At 47.9% G+C, this 13214-nt stretch overlaps 1 long non-coding RNA gene across 1 annotated transcript in view; it reads right to left on the bottom strand.

The window, feature by feature from the left end:
• Nucleotides 1–4356: 4356 nt before the first annotated feature.
• LOC309533352 overlaps nt 4357–13214 on the bottom strand; it is a 30432-nt gene continuing 21574 nt past the window's right edge. Inside the window, exon 3 of the long non-coding RNA XR_014220159.1 lies at nt 4357–4918. This is a non-coding gene — a long non-coding RNA (uncharacterized lncRNA). The remainder of the gene's footprint in view (nt 4919–13214) is intronic.

Consider the following 13214-nt stretch of genomic DNA (forward strand, 5'->3'; position numbering starts at 1 on the left):
AGCCGCAGCAGAAAACAAATCCAGAAAGGCTTAAAATAAGGAATTAAATCGCCCCAGTCACGAGCCTACAGTCACCCAAACAACACACGACAGCCCCACTACCACAAAACAAAAGCTCCCCTGCCGCCCCACGAAACGCAAAAGCAAGTTTGGTTGTGCTTAGGGCCAGACGGCGCTCCCGAACAGGCACCAGAGCCCCCCGCCCCTGCGGCGGTAACCCGCTGCGCAACAAATTAAAGCCGCAATCCCCAAACCCCCGTTACGAAACCTGATCTCCGGATGCCGGGTAGCAGAGAAGATGAGAGCCTCGACCCGATGTAGATCGGACAGCGTCGGCTGCGGCAGGCTCCGCTGTTAAGCGGTGACGACAAGAACGCCGCTCCGGTCCTCTTCAACTGATTAAATGAAAATCTCTGGGGCGCAGGAGAAAGGCACAACAACGCTCCTAAAGATCCAAACCGTGGCCGCTGCAGAGGAGGAAAGGGGGCGAGTCAGGGCTCCCTGACCTTAAGTGCTCCCAGGTAGCCCCACCCCCACGCCAGCCCATTGGCTGGCGCTACCAGGTATGAATATTTATGGGATCCCTAAGTCCCGCGGGGCTGGCGCCAGCCCCGCAAGAGTGTGAATGGGGCGTGCGCCCACAACCCCCCCCTCCGTAGTTCGGGAGTGGATTTCTAAAATTAAGAATTTGTCAAAAATGTATAACTTGCTGTTGAAATGGAATACTCAGGATGAAACGGTGAAATCAACTATGATTAAATGGGCATAAGATGTAGAACATAATATTATGATGGCTGACTGGGAACAGTTATGGACCACAGGTATGAAGTTTACGGCGTGTAATGCCTTAAGAGAGAATCTAATGAAAATGATCTATAGGTGGTACATAACACCAGTCAAGCTTGCAAAAATCTACCATTTGCCTGATAACAAATGTTGGAAATGTAAGGAGACTGAAGGTACATTCTTTCACCGTTGGTGGACATGCCCAAGGATTAAGACATTCTGGGAGATGATTTATAATGAAATGAAAAAGGTATTTAAATATACCTTTCTGAAGAAACCAGAGGCCTTCTCCTGGGCATGGTCGGTCAATTGGTGCCAAAAAAGGATAGAACTTTTTTTATGTATGCAACAACAGCAGCAAGTTTACTCATCGTGAAGTATTGGAAGACACAAGATCTACCCACCCGGGAAGAATGGCAGATGAAGCTGATGGACTACATGGAACTGGCGGAAATGACTGGCAGAATCCGAGACCAGGGAGAAGAGTCGGTGGAAGAAGATTGGAAGAAATTTAAAGTTTATTTACAGAAAAATTGTAAAATTAAGGAATGTTAGAAGGATGTTGGAATGAAATAATGTGGCTTTAGCAGAAATGCTATAAAGGATTAGGGAAAAATAGATTGTTAAATGGTGAAGGAGGGAAAGTAAAGTTACATTTTATTAAGATAGAATAGAGGACAAAAACCGGAAAAGATGGAAAGGATTTGCTGAAATAGTTAATTGAACTAGAATACAAAAAAGGGAGGTGTGAGGAGGTCAAGGAAAGAAGCAAATGAAAGACAAGTTATGGGAAGATGTATTGTATTGTATTTTTTTGTATTCCCCCCTTTTTTCTTTTTTCTTTTTTCTTTTTTGTTTTGATATTATCGTGATGTGATGACTTGTATCTCTTAAATATGCTGTCTTGTTTAACTTTTTCTTTTTGTAACTCTTTAAAATGTAATAAATATCAATTTTTTAAAAAAAAAAGAAATATTTTTTTTTACTTGTTCCTACTTTTTCCTCTCGTTTTCCCCCAATTTCATATTTCCAATCTTAACCCATTGTCTTATCACCCCAGTCACTGGTATCAAATTTCAATTGTGTTTAACAAATCCATATTCTCTAGTTGGCCTCTTTTCTCTTACTGATAGAGAACCTACATAAGGACTCTATACAGGCTCTTAGGTACCCCATAAGGGATAAAGGAGAAGTTTTTTTTTCTTATAACAGGTAGGTAGCCGTGTTGGTCAAAAGAAAATTAAAATTAAAAAATTCCTTCCAGTAGTACCTTAGACGCCAGGTAACTTAGTTATTAGTATGAGCTTTCATGTGCGTGTATCTGAAGAAGTGTGCATGAACACGAAAGCTTATACCAATAACAAACTTAGCTGGTTTCTAAGGTGGTACTGGAAGGATTTTTTTTAATTTTGTTTCTTATAACAGTTGGCTTTGGCATTTTGGCCTGGAGAGTCAGAAATCACATCACACACCAGGTTCCTTTGGCTCAGGCAGGCCAAGGGGTGATATTCCTGAGGATTAAGCAAGTTTCACCTAGTTCCAGCCACAGTTTACACAAAACATTTGCAATGGGCAAACCACAACCATTAAGGCTGAGGAGGTCCCTCGATCTAGGAGAGGAATCCCTTCAGGAACTTCCCTGGATGGCTTTCTGCCTCCGTGGGGTCTTTCGGAGAGCCAAAATGGCTTTTGGATTTCTCTGCTGCACTGCTCTAGACATGTGGTTTATATACTTATGTATGTGTGTCAGAGCTGCCCGAGGTCCCAGCTCACAAAGGACCAACGCCAGTTCGTTGTTATATACAAAAGTCTTTATTGAAGTTCAGTTTCGCTTCCACAGCCGCAGCGCGCAGCTCTACGTCTGAAACTCTAGACCGCTGAAGCTCTGTCTGAATCTCCTCCCCCCAGACACCAGTTTAAGACTCTAACCTTACTCCACCTCTTCCTTTGCTCTTTCCTCCTCTGGCTCCGCCTGTCAGCTGGGGTCTCGCCCTTCCTAGACTCTTCTGATGCTGAGTCCCCTGAGTCTTCCCCCTGCCTCCGGCGGGCTTTAGGACCTGGTTCCCCATCCGGGTTTTCTGCTGTCCCGCGCGCCTGTACATTTGAACTTGGCGCGCGCGCCCAGCCGGCAACCTTCCTCCTGACCGTTACACTGCTCCTGTCACTGCTTCCCCCTTCGGGGAGGCTAGCTGGACCTGACCTCCCCTCCGTTCCCCCACTCTCCGATAGAGGCGTGGTCAGCCCTGACTCCTCTTCTCTCCCTGCTGGAGGAGACGCTGGCCCTGACACCTGGGACTCTTCCCCCCCACTACGCTCTGGTGGGGAATCTGGTCCTGATCTCCCGCTGCTGCCCTGGGAGTCCCTGCTGGCCACCTGTTTCTGGTGTGTCCCCCCTGGGACCCCCCTTGCCCTGACCATCGGCGCCTCCTTCTGGGAATCTTCTGATTCGTTGGAGAAGCTCATGGAATCTCTCGGGTCACTGTCATACTCCCCTACGCTGCCCTCAGATTCTTCCCCTTCGCTCTCCATTTCCTCTCTCCCCTGTGCCTCTGTTCCTGAGCCCCTGACAATGTGTGTTTGCCTTGTGCAATTATCAATGCGGGTGGCGCTGTGGATTAAACCACACAGTCTAGGGCTTGCTGATCAGAAGGTTGGCGGTTTGAATCCCCGTGATGGGGTGAGCTCCCATTGCTCGGTCCCTGCTCCTGCCAACCTAGCAGTTCAAAAGCACGTCAAAGTGCAAGTAGATAAATAGGTACCGCTCCGGCGGGAAGGTAAACGCTGTTTCCGTGTGCTGCTCTGGTTCGCCAGAAGTGGCTTAGTCATGCTGGCCACATGACCCAGAAGCTGTAAGCTGGCTACCTTGGCCAGTAAAGCGAGATGAGCACCGCAACCCCAGAGTCGTCCACGACTGGACCTAATGGTCAGGGATCCCTTTACCTCTACCTATTATATATTTGAGACCCTTGAATTTCTACACAGAGGATGAGCACGCTAAACACCAACTTTATGACTGTTTGAGAGAGAATTACTGAATTTAGGACCGAAGTCTTATTAGGAGTCGGGTCGGGATAAGCCTGGAGAAAAGGAGACTGAAAGGCAGGACGAGAGCCAGTGTCTTCAAACACTTCAAGGACTGCCCCTTGGAAGGTTTTCTGCTGCCCCAGAAGGCAGGACCTGAACCCAGGGCTTCAAGTTACAAAAAGGGTGATTCCGACCCAACATCAAGAATAGGCTTCTGACAGTGATTGCTGTTTGACAGCAGAACGGATGACCTTGGGAGATGGAGGACTCTCCTTCCTTGGAAGCTTTTAAACAGACATTGGATGACCATCTCTCAGGGATTCTGTCGCTGAGATTCCTGCCTTGCAGGGGGTTGGACTAGATGACCCTTGGGGTCCCTTCCAACCCAACAACTCAATGACATTCATCTTAATGCCCGTGAAGTCTTCCCTCTCCTCCCCAAACCCCCCAAATCTTGTCCTGCCCTCCATATACACACAGATGCACCAACTCTGTGGCACATTTTTGCAAGTAGCAGAACCCCAAATAAATGGCTAGCAACGATCATAAAAGAAAAAAAACCCCACTTTATTCTCTTTTGGAAAGCAAAAATACAGAGTTGTCTTTGTTTTCCACATGGCGGACGGTGTTCCTTCATGTGTCCCTTCCACTGGAGCAGCCTGGATCCCTGTGGAAGAGGCTGGGATCCCTTGCGTGGGCACAGGGATCAAGGCCTAGATTTCCCCACTCAGGCAGAGCCAACAGCAAAATGCCCCCCTGGCAAACCTCCTTGAGCTGGATGAGCAAAGGCAGGCTCCGTCAGAGGGGCTTCCTAGGAGTACGATCTCCCGTGGGTTCCCATCAGTCTCTCTGCACACAATAAGTCCCTTTTGGCCAGTCCTCCTGGGCCAGCCTGCGGCCTCCCCAGCTAGTTCTCTCCCGCCTCGTCATAGACGGGGTTGACGTAAGCGCCACTCTTGGGCTCTTCTGCAAAGTCCTTCTGGCTGGTGGGCGGCCACTTTGCGTCCTCCTGCAGCTGCCGCTGCAGCTTCCGGTACTGGCTGGAGGAGCGGAAGCGGAAGAGGGCCTTGATCAGAAGCCAGAGCTGGTGGTTCTGCAGGATGCCGTCCTACAAATGATAATGATGATAATAATAATAATAATAATAATAATAATAATAATAATAATAATAATAATAATTTATTTATACCTCACCCATCTGGCTGAGTTTCCCCAGCCACTCTGGGCGGCTTCCAATCGAGTGTTAAAAACAATACAGTATTAAATATTAAAAACTTCCCTAAACAGGGCTGCCTTCAGATGTCTTTTAAAGATAAGACAGGCGCTTATTTCCTTCACATCTTAAGGGAGGGCATTCCACAGGGCGGGCGCCACTACCGAGAAGAACATGGGAGCATGAGAAAGGGGCCCATCCATTCTTAAAAAAACCAGAAGCATTTTTACTTGGTATTATATGCCAAGGTATTAATAGACAAGATGTCAAACTGTTCTTATATGCAACAACAGCGGCAAGAGTATTGTTAGCCCAGAAAAGGAAGCAAGAAGACGAAAGAAGAATGGCAGACGAAATTAATGGACTACGCAGAGTTGGGCAACATGACAGGAAGGATTTGAAACTTGCCGGACCAGAGATTTACAGAAGATTGGAAGAAGTATATGAATTATTTGAAGAGAACTGTAATCAACAAATTACGCTAGTAGGACTACAAGAAGTTTTTTTTAAAAAAACTTAAATTTTTTATTAAGTTTTAACAATACACAATATAACAAGAAAAATACAAAGACAAAAACAAGAAAAATATAAAAACACAACATACATACTACAAAATACCACACTACAAACATTAAACACAAAAATACAGAAATACATACCTTAAAAAACTAATAATAAAAAAGAAAAAGCACATATAAGGAAAACACAAAAATTCCCTCTTTCTTGGTTTTATATCTTAAATTCACATATTTTCCTGACTTCCTCACATCCCCCGTTCTTGTATCCCTTTTAAAAGTTTGGTTCAGCAAATTCCACCTTTGGTGGACGTGCCCAAGGATCAAGGCTTTCTGGGAAATGATATATAATGAACTGAAAAGGGTATTTAAATATACCTTCCTGAAGAAACCAGGGGCTTTTCTCCTGGGCATAGCTGACCAATCGGTGTTAAAGAAGGATAGAACTTTCTTTATGTACGCCTCAGCAGCAGCAAGAATTCTTATAGCAAAACATTGGAAGACAGAAGATCTAACCACCGTGGAAGACTGGCAGATGCAACTAATTGACTACATGGAGATGGTGGAGATGACTGGCAGAATTTGAGACCAGGGAGAAGAGCAAGTGGAAGAAGATTGGGGGAAATTTAAAATTTATCTGCAGAAACACTGTAAAATTTCTGAATGTTGATGACATTGAAATGAACTGTGGGGGCTCTAGCAATAAGATAAAATTTAAGACTAAATTAATAAATAGACAAACCAAGGGTTATGAATTTGCTGGTATTAGTCACCGTAAATCGTGTCCTTTTTCGCCTGAAGAAAATTCAGTTGCAGAACGCAAGATAAGGTCTTTACAAACAATGCTAGATTCTATGCTATGTGATTCTGGCTTATCCATGAAGTATTGGGGGGAAGGAATTCTGTGTGCTAACTACATACAGAACAGATAAAATTAAGGGAGAGAAGAATAACAGAGACCTCATTGTGGGAGTTTACTATAGATCCCCAAGCCAAACGGAGGACATAGATGATGCCTTCCTGGAACAGATGGCCAAGCATGCAAAAGGAAGGGAGATAGTAGTAATGGGGGACTTCAATTACCCGGATATTTGTTGGACGTCAAACTCAGCCAAGAGCATAAGGTCAAACAGATTCCTCACTGGCCTTGCAGACAACTTCATTGTCCAGAAAGTGGGAGAAGCAACAAGAGGAACAGCCATTTTAGATCTGGTCCTAACCAATGTTGATGACCTGGTTAGTGGGGTAGAAGTGGAAGGATCATTAGGCGCGAGTGATCATGCTCTTCTGAAGTTTACTATACAGCGGAAAGGAGCAGCCAAGCATACTAGGACTCAATTTCTTGACTTTAAGAAAGCCGACTTCATAAAACTTAGGGAAGTGCTGGGTGAGATCCCATGGACAACAATACTAAAAGGAAAGGGAGTTCATGATGGCTGGGAGTTTGTTAAGAGGGAGATAGTAAAAGCACAACGTCAGGCAATACCAATGAGACGGAAACATGGAAGGTGCCTAAAGAAGCCAGGGTGGCTATCTAAAGAACTTTTAACTGAATTAAGATTAAAAAAGGATGTGTACAAAAAATGGAAAAGGGGGGAAACCACCAAAGAGGAATTCAAGCAAATAGCCAGCACGTGTAGACACAAAGTCAGAAAAGCTAAAGCACAGAATGAACTCAGGCTTGCTAGACAGGTTAAAAGCAACAAAAAAGGCTTTTATGGATATGTTCGTAGCAAAAGGAAGAACAAAGAAACAATGGGGTCACTCAGAGGAGAAGATGGTGAAATGCAAACAGGGGACACAGAAAGGGCTGAACTACTCAATGCCTTCTTTGCCTCTGTCTTCTCCAATAAAGAAAACAATGCCCGACCTGAAGAATTTGGAGCAAATGATTCAGCAAAGGAAACACAGCCCAGAATAACTAAGGAGATAGTACAAGAATATTTGGCTAGTTTAGATGTATTCAAGTCTCCAGGGCCAGATGAACTGCATCCAAGAGTATTAAAAGAACTGGCAGATGTGATCTCAGAACCACTGGCAGTCATCTTTGAGAATTCCTGGAGAACAGGCGAAGTCCCGGCAGACTGGAGGAGGGCAAATGTTGTCCCTATTTTCAAAAAGGGGAAAAGAGAGGACCCAAATAATTACCGCCCAGTCAGTCTGACATCAATAGCAGGGAAGATTCTGGAGCAGATCATTAAGCAAACAGTCTGTGAGCACCTAGAAAGGAACGCTGTGATCACCAATAGTCAGCATGGATTTCTGAAAAATAAGTCATGTCAGACTAACCTGATCTCGTTTTTTGACAGAATTACAAGCCTGGTAGATGAAGGGAATGCAGTGGATGTAGCCTACCTTGATTTCAGCAAGGCATTTGACAAGGTGCCCCATGATATTCTTGTAAAGAAGCTGGTAAAATGCGGTCTTGACTATGCTACCACTCAGTGGATTTGTAACTGGCAGACTGACTGAACCCAAAGGGTGCTCATCAATGGTTCCTCTTCATCCTGGAGAAGAGTGACTAGTGGGGTGCCACAGGGTTCTGTCTTGGGCCCGGTCTTATTCAACATCTTTATCAACGACTTGGATGATGGACTCAAGGGCATCCTGATCAAATTTGCAGATGACACCAAACTGGGAGGGGTGGCTAACACCCCAGAGGACAGGATCACACTTCAAAACGACCTTGACAGATTAGAGAACTGGGCAAAAATAAACAAGATGAATTTTAACAGGGAGAAATGTAAAGTATTGCACTTGGGCAAAAAAAATGAGAGGCACAAATACAAGATGGGTGACACCTGGCTTGAGAGCAGTACACGTGAAAAGGATCTAGGAGTCTTGGTTGACCACAAACTTGACATGAGCCAACAGTGTGACGCGGCAGCTAAAAAAGCCAATGCAATTCTGGGCTGCATCAATAGGAGTATAGCATCTAGATCAAGGGAAGTAATAGTGCCACTGTATTCTGCTCTGGTCAGACCACACCTGGAGTACTGTGTCCAGTTCTGGGCACCACAATTCAAGAAGGACACTGACAAACTGGAACGTGTCCAGAGGAGGGCAACCAAAATGGTCCAAGGCCTGGAAACGATGCCTTATGAGGAACGGCTAAGGGAGCTGGGCATGTTTAGCCTGGAGAAGAGGAGGTTAAGGGGTGATATGATAGCCATGTTCAAATATATAAAAGGATGTCACATGGAGGAGGGAGAAAGGTTGTTTTCTGCTGCTCCGGAGAAGCGGACACGGAGCAATGGATCCAAGCTACAAGAAAGAAGATTCCACCTAAACATTAGGAAGAACTTCCTGACAGTAAGAGCTGTTCGACAGTGGAATTTGCTGCCAAGGAGTGTGGTGGAGTCTCCTTCTTTGGAGGTCTTTAAGCAGAGGCTTGACAACCATATGTCAGGAGTGCTCTGATGGTGTTTCCTGCTTGGCAGGGGGTTGGACTCGATAGCCCTTGTGGTCTCTTCCAACTCTATGATTCTATGAGATAGGTAGCCGTGTTGGTCTGCCATAGTCAAAATAAAAAAATTCCTTCCAGTAGCACCTTAAAGACCAACTAAGTTAGTTCTTGGTATAAGCTTTCGTGTGCATGCACACTTCTTCAGATACACTGAAACAGAAGTTGCCAGATCCTTCTATATAGTGAGAAGGTGGGGAGGGGTATTACTCAGAAGGGTGGTGGGAATGGGAGATTGGCAGATAGCTGAGATGAGCCTGTTGACGACTCTTAACGACTGCAATAGGTCTTACAGGAAAAGGCAAGGGGTGAGAAGGTGAAACATGGCTTAGTCATGTATAATGAGATAAGAATCCAATGTCTTTGTTCAGCCCAGGTCTTTCCATGGTTTTAAGTTTGGTAATGAGTTGCAATTCAGCAGCTTCTCTTTCCAGTCTATTTCTGAAATTCCTTTGTAGTAAAACAGCTACTTTGAGATCTTGTATAGAATGTCCTGGGAGATTGAAGTGTTCTCCTACTGGTTTCTCTGTTTTGTGATTCTTGATGTCAGATTTATGTCCGTTTATTCTTTGGCGTAGGGTTTGGCCTGTTTGTCCAATATAGAGAGCTGAAGGACACTGTCAGAGCTGCTTCAAGATCCTAGCTCACAGAGGATCACGCTAGCCAGCGGTCACTTTGTAAAAGTCTTTATTGAGTTACAGTTTCCATTCTCAAGCTGCTGCGTGCAGCTCTACGTCTTAAGGGTTAGACCGGCGAAGCTCCGTCTGAGTCTCCGCCCCCTGTACACCAGCTAAGTACCCTAGCCTTACTCCACCTTTTCCGCCTGACTGTTCTTCTCTGGGTCCCTCTGCCCCCCGTGGTCTCTTCCTTTCGGGACGCTTCTGACGCTGACCCCCCGGACCCTTCTGTCTCCTTCCGTCGGGCTTTAGGACCTGGCTCCCTTTCCGGGCTGCTTACTGCGCCACCTTCCTGTGTATTTGAACTTGGCGCGCGCGCCCAACCTTCCACTTTCCGCCTGACCGTTTCCTCGCTCCCCGATGGAGGTGTGGCCACTCCTGGCTCATGTCCTCCCTCCTGCTGCGAGCTGCCAGAACTCGGTACCTGGCGCCCTTCCTCTCCACTGCGTTCTGCTGGTGATGCTGGCCCCGATTTCCAACTGCTGCTCTCTGAGCCCCCTCTGGACCCTTCTTCCTGGGGTGCCCCCCTAAGCTCCCCCCTTGCCCTGGCCACTGCCGCTCCTTCCTGTGAATCTTCTGATTCACTGGAAAGACTCGGAGATCTCGGGTCGTCGTCATCACTCATCTTTTCTTCTGCCTCCTCCCCCTCGCTCTCTGTTTCCTCCCTTGCCCTCGCCTCTGCTCCTGAACCCCTGACAGACACTGTTGGCATTTGATGGCATACACAATGTTAGACGATGAGCAATTAAATAGTCCCGAGATGGTATGTGTGATGTTGTTGGGGTCAGTAATGGTGTTGTCCGGGTGTATGTGGCAGCAAAGTTGGCATCTGGGTTTATTGCAGGCTCTGGTGCCAGTGTCCGTGTTAAGTCTGGTTGTAGTATTATTGTGGGTTAGGAGTTGTTTAAGATTGGGTGGCTGTCTGTAGGCAATGAAAGGTCTTCCTCCCAGAGCTTGAGAAAGAGAACTGTCATTGTCCAGGAGAGGTTGTAGATCTCTGATGATGCGTTGTACTGTTTTAACTTGGGAGCTGTATGTGATGACTAGAGGTGTTCTGTTGTTTTCTTTTTTGGGTCTGTCTTGCAGCAAGGTCTCTCTGGGTATCAGTCTGGCTCTGTTGATCTGTTGTCCAACTTCATCTGCTGGGTATTTTAGTTCTGAAAAGGTTTGCTGTAGATCTCTTAGGTGAGAGTCTCTGTCTGTAGAATTGGAACAGATGCGGCTGTAACGTAGTGCCTGGCTATATACAATGGACTGTTTGGTATGTTTGGGATGGTAGCTAGAGGCATGTAGATATGTTTGTCAGTCAGTTGGTTTACGGTATAAGGTGGTGTCTATGCGCCTGTCAGGGGTTCAGGGGCAGAGGCACATGGGAGGCAGGAGAGGGAGGACGATTGGGCAGAGTCCGAGGACAGCGAGGAGGAGGAGGACTGTGGCCCAAGGGACTCCATGAGCTTCTCCAGTGAATCAGGGGATTCCCAGGAGGGGGCGCCTGTAGCTAGGGCGAGAGGAGCCCCAGGGGGGACTCATCAGGGAGAAAGAGCCAACAGGGAATCCTGAAGCAGCAGCTGGAGATCAAAGACGGCTTCCCCTCCAGAGCGTAGCGAAGGGGGGGGGGGAGTTGCAGTGTGTCAGGAGAAGCAGCTCCGTTGGCTGGAACGGAGGGGAGGTCAGAACAAGCCACTCTCCCGGAAGGGGAGGGGAGCAGTGAGAGGAGTGACGTTACCATCAGGAGAAGGGTTGTGAAATATACTCAGAGTCGCAAAGTGATTTCATGCTCTTTATTCAGCTCATAGTGGTGAGGAGGAATGAATGAAAGTCCTCTCACAGTATCTGCTTTATATACATTATTTACACAATGGGCTGCACATGATTGGCTAATTCCGGAATTCTACTGTAAGCCAATCAGGTTGTGGATTCACTTCAATCTGGAGCAGGATTGGGTGGTTCCTGCCAACCAATCATACTGCTGCATTGTTCTAGGACCAATCAGACGGCTGCATTCTGAATCCTATTGTTCTAGGACCAATCCAACTGCTGCAATTTGGAGCCTATTGTTCTAGGACCAATCAGACTGCTGCAGTTTGGATCCTATTCAACTCAGTACATAACACCCCTCCCCTCTAAGTTCCAGTCCTGCCCGGGAGGTCGCATTCATAGTCCTCAAGGTATGCCGGCAGCCTACGTGTGCGTTGCGGCCTGGGTTGTTCCCTGGTCCGGGGTTCAGGTTCTGGCTCATGTTCCAAGGATGCTGGCTGTGATGGGGTTGTTTGGTCTGGTGCAACCGGCTCGCTCAGTCGTGGTTCTGGTTCTGGTGTCCTTTCGGCCTCACGGGTCCTCTCTGTATTTACTGATTCTGCCTCTCCTGCTGGCCCCTCCTGCTCTATGGGCCTCACTGCCCCGCTGTTCCCTTGGGACTCCTCTGACCTGTCCTCCTCCTGGGTTTCTCCCGGGAATCGTCGCCGTATCTGGTCGCAGTGGCGGCGCCAGCATTGCCCCCCATCCGTTAGCACCTCGTACGACACTGGGCCAGTGACCCTGGTGACTGTGGCGGGTACCCATGCTGGGCCTGCCCCAAAATTCTTTGCGTACACTGGGTCCTGGGCCTCGAAGGTCCGGGGGTTCCTGCCTTCCCCCACCACTACCTCATCCTGAGCTCTATCGGGGTGAAGGCGGTCCAATCTGATTGCAAGGCGCCGACCCATTAGTAGTTCAGCGGGGCTCCGGCCAGTCGTTGAGCTGGGGGTGCTGTGCTGTGCTAGAAGGAATGTGGCAAGGCGGTACTCCCAGTCCCCTTGCGTCATGCGGCGAAGGGTGTCCTTGGTGGTCCGCACCATGCGTTCTGCTTGCCCATTGGTGGCAGGGTGGAACGGCGCCGAACGGATGTGGCGGATGGCGTTCTGTGCTGTGAAGGTTTGGAATTCTCCTGACGTAAATGCAGTCCCGTTGTCTGAGACGAGAGTGTCAGGGAGCCCGTGGGTTGCAAACAGCCTGCGTAGTACCCGGATGGCTGCGGACGTGGAAGTGGACGGTACCAGTGCGACTTCCAGCCATTTGGTGTAGGAGTCCACCACTATGAAGAATGTTTTCCCCTGAAAGGGGCCAGCGAAATCCACATGCAGGCGTGACCATGGTGCTCGGGCGGACTCCCAGGTCTGGACTGGGGCCCTTGGGGGATCTGGGCGGGATTCTTGGCAGGCCTGGCAGTGTTTGACCCAGGCCTCTATCTCTCCGTCGATCCCTGGCCACCACACATAACTCCTGGCAAGGGCCTTCATTCTTACTACCCCTGGGTGTGTCTCGTGTAGGGCTGTGAGGACCCTTTTGCGGAGGGGCTGGGGAACAATGACTCTGCTTCCCCATAACAGGCACCCCTTGTGGGCTGACAGTTCATGTTTGTGGGTTGTGTAGCCGGCGAATTCTGGCCCGGGGCTGCTGCTGGGCCATCCCCTCCACACCCAGTCCAGGACCCGGGAGATGACCCTATCTTTCTTGGAATGGTGTGCAACTTCTTGTGCCTGAATGGGGCGGTCGGG

The sequence above is a fragment of the Podarcis vaucheri genome (assembly GCF_965113315.1).
Source record: "Podarcis vaucheri genome assembly, chromosome: 5".
NCBI lineage: Eukaryota > Metazoa > Chordata > Lepidosauria > Squamata > Lacertidae > Podarcis > Podarcis vaucheri.